Source organism: Brachyhypopomus gauderio, chromosome 7, assembly GCF_052324685.1.
Source record: "Brachyhypopomus gauderio isolate BG-103 chromosome 7, BGAUD_0.2, whole genome shotgun sequence".
NCBI classification, from domain to species: domain Eukaryota; kingdom Metazoa; phylum Chordata; class Actinopteri; order Gymnotiformes; family Hypopomidae; genus Brachyhypopomus; species Brachyhypopomus gauderio.
In genome coordinates, this window is record NC_135217.1 from 26,312,619 (window position 1) to 26,322,612 (window position 9,994).

The window sequence follows — 9,994 nt, forward strand, 5'->3', positions numbered from 1 at the left end:
TGACACCAACTTAATTTTACCTAGCTAAAACTTTATTATTCAAGAAGAACCAGGAAAGATCTTAATGCATCACAATCAAATTTCATTGTAATTCCAAGGGTTAACCGCATATACTATGAAAATAATGCTACAGTTACTATTAACTGATTGAATATTGATTTGGTCTCCAGTAGTGAAATTATTGGCATGCTGGATGTTGAAAAGTTAAGCTGGATATCACGTATTGTAATTAAAAAATCATAAATTGTAACGGTTTGCAGTGATCAAATCACATATTGTAAAGGTCTACAGTGATCAAATCACATAGCATTAATACTATTAATATTACCTCTCAAACTGCTTGTTCAAAACTGCTTATTTAGTCTTTAAAATAGTCTTCCATGTAACTAGTATATACATAACTAGTATAACTAGTATAATGATTGTAACTTGTACTACATCTACATCTAATCGTTTTGAGATAATTTTTACCTGCATTTCTATTTCAAATGTTAAATATTGCCACATTATCTAACAAATTTTTTTTTGTAGAAAAAAAAATAAATCAGAATATATATATATATATATATATATATATATATATATATATATATATATATATATACAGTGGGGAAAATAAGTATTTAGTCAGTCACCAATTGTGCAAATTCTCCCACTTAAAAAGATGAGAGAGGCCGGTAATTGACATCATAGGTATACCTCAACTATGAGAGACAAAATGTGAAAAAAAATTGAGAAAATCATTTTGTCTGACTTTTAAAGAATTTATTTGCAAATAATGGTGGAAAATAAGTATTTGGTCAATAACAAAAGTTCATCTCAATACTTTGTTGTATATCCTCTGTTGGCAATGACAGAGGTCAAACATTTTCTGTAAGTCTTCACAAGGTTGGCACACACTGTTGCTGGTATTTTGGCCCATTCCTCCATGCAGATCGCCTCTAGAGCAGTGATGTTTTGGGGCTGTCGGCGGGCAACACGGACTCCCTCCAAAGGTTTTCGATGGGGTTGAGATTGGGAGACTGGCTAGGCCACTCCAGGACTTTGAAATGTTTCTTACGAAGCTACTCCTTTGTTGCCCTGGCAGTGTGCTTGGGATCAGTGTCATGCTGAAAGACCCAGCCACGTTTCATCTTCATTGCCCTTGCTGATGGAAGGAGGTTTGCACCCAAAATCTCACAATAAAAAAAGAAGTTACAGGTCTGTGACAGCCAGAAATCTTGCTTGTTTGTAGGTGACCAAATACTTATTTTCCACCATTATTTGCAAATAAATTCTTTAAAAGTCAGACAAAATGATTTTCTCAATTTTTTTTCACATTTTGTCTCTCATAGTTGAGGTCTACCTATGATGTCAATTACAGGCCTCTCTCATCTTTTTAAGTGGGAGAACTTGCACAATTGGTGACTGACTAAATACTTATTTTCCCCACTGTATATATATATATATATATATATATATATATATATATATATATATATATATATATATATATATATATATATATATATATTTCTCCAAATCTAAAAAAATAAACAATTTTACATGTAGTTTGGACTTCTGTGTAGTGGGGTAGGTGGAGGCAGTGTTGACAGATGGTGGAGTGAGAAAAGGTTGTCCTTTAATGTTGGCACTACAGCCCTCTTTATCTTTACATAGATCACTTTATTACTTTCAGAGAAATGGCCATGACTGGCATCTCAGAGACAGGGGGAGGAGCTAGTTTACATGTACACTCACCATGTATGGTAGCAGAACCGTCACCGGCAATGATTGCATAAATAATGACCTCGTGAATATTCATGAATGATGCTTCTCCTTGTAGTCGTCAGTCACGTTCAGACAGAAAGTGTACTTTATATTGTAGTCACAGCTGCTCAGCTAATTTGTGATTTATGAGGCTTCCTCTGATAGCTTGGGTAACCATCGTGTTTGAACACAAATTTAAATGGTTCACAGGGTTCAGCAGCACATTTAACCACTACTATGTTAACTACAGCTCTCATAAAGCCTATTGAGTGTAATGGGGTTATTGGACATGAACATATTTCAAATCCTGTTTTACACCTTCAAACTCTCCCACAGTTCAGCAGTGATAGATCCATATGACTTCAGTTCAGAGGGAATCAATTCAGTGTTCAGATTAATACTGAACAGATATAATTCCTATATGTCTAATTCTGCCATCCTGTGGGTGTTGTGTGGTATAAAACAGGTTGCATGCGGTTCTGGAACACGATATTGCAGCTGTGAGTCAACGATTACCTCATGTGTCAGACGGATTGTTTTGTCAACTGAGGTGTGTTTGAATTTGAGGATGTACATTGTACCTGACTGCTTCTGCCACCATGTGCTTTCTCAAATGACAAATGATCAATACCTTGTATTGATTGGCATTACTACTCTAATAGTCCCCCTTAACTGTATTCTAATATGAAGGCAAAAATTATGTTATTTTGGATAAGTTTTTTGACACACTGTGAATCATTTTCAGTCCCCTCCTGTCTGAAATGAAATGAAATGTGCCATATTTGTCAATTGTGAATTTACACCGCAATCGAAATTTGTCCTCCGCATTTACCCATCTGTGCAATTAGAACACACGCACACACACTAGTGATTAATAGGGGGCTGTGGATCACACATGCGCAGAGTGGTGGGCAGCTCTAGCCCGGCGCCTGGGGAGCAGTTGGGGTAGGTACCTTGCTCAAGGGCACCTCAGTCATGGTCTCAGGCCTGGGAATCAAACCCACGACCCTCTGGTCAAAAGACAAGTTCCCTATCACAAGACCATGACGGCCCCTATTCAGTGAAAGAGTGGAAAAAAAATCTGATCAATAAGAGGACTGAGTGTGAGGTCTGACTGATCTCTGATCAATAAGAGGACTGAGTGTGAGGTCTGACTGATATCTGATCAATAAGAGGACTGAGTGTGAGGTCTGACTGATATCTGATCAATATGAGGGCGGAGTGTGTGAGGTCTGACTGATATCTGATCAATAAGAGGACGGTGTGAGGTCTGACTGATATCTGATCAATAAGAGGACTGTGGGAAAGTCTGACTGATATCTGAGCTGTGGTGTTCTTATCACCAGTGTTTACTGTCTAGGCTGCTGTCAGGTCATGTACACATGTACAATACAGTAGATAGATAAATAAATAATAAAAATAACAAATAAGTATTCTACAAATTAAAATTCTCATGAAGTATGAATTTTGCAGTGCTCGGTGTGTTGGGGTGGGCAGTACTGCTGGATGGTGATTGTCTGTGTGTTTGTTGGGGTTGGTGGGTACTGAATGTTGGTGATGGTGGTGGTGGTGGTGGTGGTGGTGTGTGTGTGTGTGTGTGTGTGTGTGTGTGGGTGTGTGTGTGTGTGTGTGTGTGTGTGTTGGTACTGGATGGTGGTGGTGTGTGTGTGTTGGGGTTGGTGGGTACTGAATGGTGGTGGTGGTGGTGGAGTGTGTGTGTGTGTGTGTGTTGGTATTGGATGGTGGTATGTGTGTGTGTGTGTGTGTTGGTACTGGATGGTGGTGGTGTGTGTGTGTTGGGGTTGGTGGGTACTGAATGTTGGTGGTTGTGGTGGTGGTAGTGTGTGTGTGTGTGTGTGTGTGTGTGTGTGTGTGTGTGTGTGTGTGTGTGTGTGTGTGTGTGTTGGTACTGGATGGTGGTGGTGTGTGTGTGTGTGTTGGTACTGGATGGTGGTGGTGTGTGTGTGTTGGGGTTGGTGGGTACTGAATGTTGGTGGTTGTGGTGGTGGTAGTGTGTGTGTGTGTGTGTGTCTGTTGGTACTGGATGGTGGTGGTGTGTGTGTGTTGGGGTTGGTGGGTACTGAATGTTGGTGGTGGTGGTGGTGGTGGTGTGTGTGTGTGTGTGTGTGTGTGTGTGTGTGTGTGTGCTGGGGTGGGTTGGTAATGGATGGTGGTGGTGGTGTGTGTGTGTATGTGTGTGTGTGTGTGTGTGTGTGTGCTGGGGTGGGTTGGTAACGGACGGTGGTGGTGTGTGTGTGATGAGGTTGTGGAGTGTGTGGCTTTAAGTTTACTTTAATTATAAACTTTATACAAACATTGTTCCAGTGTTCAGAGAAGGCTTATGTGGCTTTAATTATACTTTAATTATAAACTTTATACCAACATTGTGCCAATGTGTTCAGAGTTTCCAAGTCTACAAAACATTTTTGGAAGGTATTTGTTTAATACTCGGTATCATGTGGGCAAATGTGAGTAGGCGGTTGCCATAGAAACACCAGTCTGAGCATAATGCACAAGTAATATTTTGGCACAGCAAATTGGTTATGCCTCAGAGCAAATACTGCACAGTGTTATCAATACAACTGATTGATTTATTTCAGGAAATTGCATAAGAAAGATGGCGCCTGTCCAGTGTTTTGTGTGTATGTGGGTGGGTGGTGCATATATGTATCCACAGGCCAGTGTGTGTGTGCGTGTGTGTGTGTGTGAGTGGGGGTGGTTTTCTAAAGTGGCAGGAGTGTGAGTGGTTTATCACAGTCCTGTAGTGGAGGATATACTGTGTGTGTGTGTGTGTGTGTGTGTGTGTGTGTGTGTGTGTGTGTGTGTGTGTGTGTGTGTGTGTGTGTGTGTGTGTGTGTGTGTGTAGTGGAGGATATACTGTGTGTGTGTGTGTGTGTGTGTGTGTGTGTAGTGGAGGATATACTGTGTGTGTGTGTGTGTGTGTGTGTGTGTGTGTGTGTGTGTGTGTGTGTGTGTGTGTGTGTGTAGTGGAGGATATACTGCACCGGTTCTGCTTCCTGTCTCAGTGTGTGTTGGATTTTCCTTTTGCCAAATGTGTCTGAATAGCCCCACCCACCTCCTGCTTAGTTCCACCCACCCCCTGCTTAGCTCCACCCACCTCCTGCTAGCTTCCGCCCACCTCCTGATAATAATTACCTTTTTGGACACATCCATGTTTTGGACACATGTTTTTGGATACATCCAGTTTCTGAGCTACTACAGGCTGAAATATAATAATAATAATAATAATAATAATAAGAAGAAGAATAGTAAGAATAAGAAATCCTTTATTCACCCTGAGGGAATTTTGTGATAAATACATGAATACATAAATACATGAAATATACATGAACAGACACATTCATGTATAATGAGTTCAACAGTATGGCCATATCTCCACTGAATATTTGGATTGTTTATTAGCTATGGATGTAGAAATAGATGACCAATCAGCACTGAGGAGGGGGCTGTTGGAGGGAGGGGCTATAATTGAACATCTCCAGAAGACAGATGCTGGAGGATTCGCTCTGTTAAATTATAATAATAAGAGTTCAATCGATGTCGAGCACTTTGCTAAATATAGATGTGGCCCTGGATGGGCGCGGCGGTGTGCGCGTTGGCGTGTATGACATGCGTGTTGGGGCCGTGTTGGGGTGAAGCGCATCTTCCAACGGCACGTCCACCAGGTGGCGCACCAACCTCCTTGCACTGTGATTACGCAGATTACAGAGGAATAACTGTAGCTTCACCACGCACAGGAAATGGGTAGCTAAAGCAGCTGGGGTAACAAGAAATGGCTGGGCGGAGCCATGGACAGGGGAGGTCTCAGTCTGCTTGTGTAATAAAGGACACCCTGAGTGATGGACAGCTCAGCTCAATGATTTATGCGAGGCTGAGATGTGACATCACCAAGGAAGCCAACAGCCTGTTTACCAGAGACAGAGAAGGAAGAAGAAAGAAAGAGGGAGAATGAAGAAAGAGAATCACCCCCTGATGCCCAACTACCGGTGTGAATATTTTGAGCGTGAGTCAGAGCACACCAGATACGGGTGTCCTTCAGTTAAAGCTCCAGTCATCCTCTCAGTCATAGCACCTGCTCTGTTTGATCATGTCATCAGCATTCTGGGAACCCCCCCACCATACAACCCCCCCACCCACCACCCACCACCCACTTTGTGCTCGTGCTGGAGCTATGCAGTGAATGTCGACAACAACTGTTCTCCACCCTGAAGCTGTGAGCAGCCTGGCTCAGCGCGAATCCAGAACTCTGGGTCTTAGCTCAAAGCTAGGGAGAGATGGCTGTAAACAACCTATTCATGCACACGGGGATTGTCTGTACAAGCGCACACAATTCACGTGGTTCACGTGATTCTTTAAAACTTCTACCCTGAAGCTAATAATAACACAGCCGTTTGTGAGTCACGTGAGTGATGGAGTCATGTGAGTCACGTGAATCACGTGACCCACAAAGCATTGTTATCATCAGCCTAAGGGAAGACATTTTGAAGATATTCATATTTTATATTGTTTCATTTTATGGGTTTGCAGACCTAACTCTTGATCTTTGTTATGCATTGCATTGGTGAATTCACAGGCACCGTGTGCCTTGCTATGGGTGTCGACCCCTAATTAGTGTGCTGTCAATTCCAGGTGCCGCGATTAAAAGTCCTCACCAGGATTTTGCTCAAGCTTGCTAGATTTTCTAATTAGCAATCCAGGTAAAATTTGTGGAATCAACACAATCCAGGAAGCCTGAGCAAAATCCTGGTGAGGACTTTTAATCGCGGCACCTGGAATTGACAGCACTAATATTATATATATATATATATATATATATATATATATATATATATATATATATATATATATATATATATATATATACATAATTTCCCCATGTCTGAATCTTAAACTGTAGATTAAGTATCTGGACCAGCAGAAACTGTGGAGTCTAGTATGGTGACTGCTGTATGGTTTTAGTAGTGTGGTGACTACAGTATGGTTTTAGTGTAGTGACTGCAGTATGGCTTTACTATGGTGACTACAGTATGGTTTTAGTCTGGTGAGTGCAGTATGGCTTTACTATGGTGACTACAGTATAGTTTTAGTCTGGTGAGTGCAGTATGGCTTTACTATGGTGACTACAGTATGGTTTTAGTCTGGTGAGTGCAGTATGGCTTTACTATGGTGACTACAGTATGGTTTTAGTCTGGTGAGTGCAGTATGGCTTTACTATGGTGACTACAGTATGGTTTTAGTCTGGTGAGTGCAGTATGGCTTTACTATGGTGACTACAGTATGGTTTTAGTGTGGTGACTGCAGTATGGTTACTACAATATGGTTTTAACACAGACAAAGTAGGTTAAAATCTTGCACACAAAGGAAATAAAGCATTAATATTAGACACAAAGCTTATTAGCACCATCATAAGAAATATTTTATTCCAGAATTCATGTTATTTATTTTGCATCAAGTTTAAATTAAATAGAGTATGTATGTCCCTTCAATTGAATGGCTTTGTTTTTGACAGGGAACAAAATTCTCAGCTTGTTACTGAGTCTAAAGAGAAGCATCTCATCTTCCTGCCGGCTCTTTGTCCACTTCCTGCCGGCTCTTTGTCCACTTCCTGCCGGCTCTTTGTCCATTTCCTGCGGGCTCTTTGTCCACTTCCTGTCGGCTCTTTGTCCACTTCCTGCCGGCTCTTTGTCCACTTCCTGCCAGCTCTTTGTCCACTTCCTGCCGGCTCTTTGTCCACTTCCTGCCAGCTCTTTGTCCACTTCCTGCCGGCTCTTTGTCCACTTCCTGTCAGCTCTTTGTCCACTTTCTGCCAGTCCCCATCCTCCTTGCATGGCCACATGTTACTGAGAGACTGCATTTGGAGCACTAGCATAAATCCAATTGCCTGTAGTCTGTTTTTATTGTTTTCTGCTAGATAAATTATTTTCCTCTTTATTTTGCATTCACTTATTGCCTGGTCGATTTAAATCTTTATTCATTTATTCATTTATTCATATTCTCAGTTGCTGCCATGGCTCAGAAGCCTCAACTCAGCACTACTTCAGCATTGGGAGGGCGTGACACAATCAGCCATGTGACCAGCCACACACATGGGCTGAGTTTGACCCGTCAGCCGTCGGAACAGATTGCAACACTATGTATCTTCTGGTTCTTGGTGATCAGAATCCAGTATAGTATGTATACTTACCTATCCAGATAGAACTTACCTGCTCTCATCTGAGTCGTGTAATTGGACCAAGAGGCTCCTTGCTATGATCCTTGATCTTCTTATACCGATACCAAAACCCCAGCTCATGTCTCCACAGAGCAATGTGCATGGGACGATGTCCTTCATAATGGCTGTATGAGAGATCATTTTACATTTCATCGGTACGTTTTAATCTGCCCTGATATAAGTGTTTTAAATTCAGTGTTACTCGTGAGCATGAAGAGGTCTCTCTGTTGCACAACAGTTCCACACTCGTGAGCGTGCGAGCGAAGGTCCTTCCCACAGAGCCCGATGGTAGTCTGACTAGGGTTGCAACGGTATGAGATTTTCACGGTATGATAACCGTCTCAGAAAATACCGCGGTATCACGGTTATCACGGTATCACAGTTAGTTTGTATATTATTAAAATATACACCGACCCTTAAAGAAATTACAACAAGTTATTTTTGTTCAATTAACTATTTATTGTAGAAACCTGGAACTATTGTATACAAAATGTGTCCTTTAAAAAAATAAGCTGTACACATGTTTATATAAATACTGCAAAATTAGAGAAACCTAAATCATGGATTTCAGTACAATTATTTAAGTTTAAATTATTTAATATCTGATAAACTCAGCCTGGGTCAGTGTCTGATCAACAACTGTTGTAAACGTCCGTTGTACTGCCAAGTTAGAATATAACCAGATACTGCAGGAAGAGAGGATTTATTTCTGACATCATCACAATAGAGATGTCTATTTTAAGGTTTTCACACCGAGTCTGGTTTTAACATATCAAAAACAGGTACGTTAGAATTTGAACGCATGTAAATTAATAGCGTCTTTCACATCCAGTGAAAGCAAGGACCATAAAAAGCTAGGTTTATACTTTCACTAGTGACCGTAGCACGCGACTCCGCAGTTCTTTTGTCTTACGTTAACAAATACGAGCCTCTTTTAATTCCAGGACGAAACATGAGAGAACGTGAAGACGTTAAGATTGGGCGTTTTGGAAATAAACAACCATTAAATAATGTGATGAAAAAGCGAATTATTTCGAGTATATGTATAAATATTTAACTTAATTAAGTTTAAGGTGCTGGGAAATATTGAAACGGACCTTTAAAGTGACGTGACGTACAAGTGTTTTAATTCCACCTTTTAAACGTGTATGAATCCTGCAAACATGACTTTGTTCATTAGTTACAAAATTCGAGAGGTGCACGACCTCGCGAATCGACAGCGCGCGAGACCCTCGCGCACGGGCGGAGCCACCGCGATTACGTCATTTTCGCCACTGATTTTAGTTTAGCTTTTTTTTTGTTAAAAAATGTGTTAAGTCTGATGCACTTTCTGCCATTCTCACTGCTGTGTGCTGAGTAGCTGAACCGGAGCGTAGTTGCGCATGCGCGGGTCAGTTTCTCCGCTGGCTTGCTTTTTACCGGTAATAAGCAAACGCACACGGTATGATAACCGTGCATTTTAATACCGTGGTATACCGTGAAACCGGTTACCGCTGCAACCCTAAGTCTGACACACGGCAACCCCCGCAGCACTGCCGAGTAGACGTCCACCATCCGCCCCGGAGTGGTCGGCATAGCACCGCTCAGAACCAGTCGGGTCACGAACCCAGCAGCGCAATGCTTTCAGGCAAGCCCAGCCTTACAAGGACAGCATTACATAGTTCTGTCATCACAGTTAAACCGCTTGTAAAAGAGTGTTGGTTATATAAATCTCAGGTTAATTGGGGGACTTAATTAAGGCTGTAATAGAGACCTGTTTAAACCTTCGCAGGTACACAGAATAAAGTGGAGTTTTATTTCAATATTCAGGCTGGGGTATCTCAACACATTAGCACATCAGGCTGCCATTGTAAATAAGAACTTGTTCTTAATGTCTTGCCTGGTAAAATAAAGGTTTAATAATCATAATAATAATCAGTTAACTTGTTACATCACATCTGCAAACTGGTTACATCATATCACTAAGCTGGTTACATCACATCACTAAACTGGTTACATCACATCACTAAACTG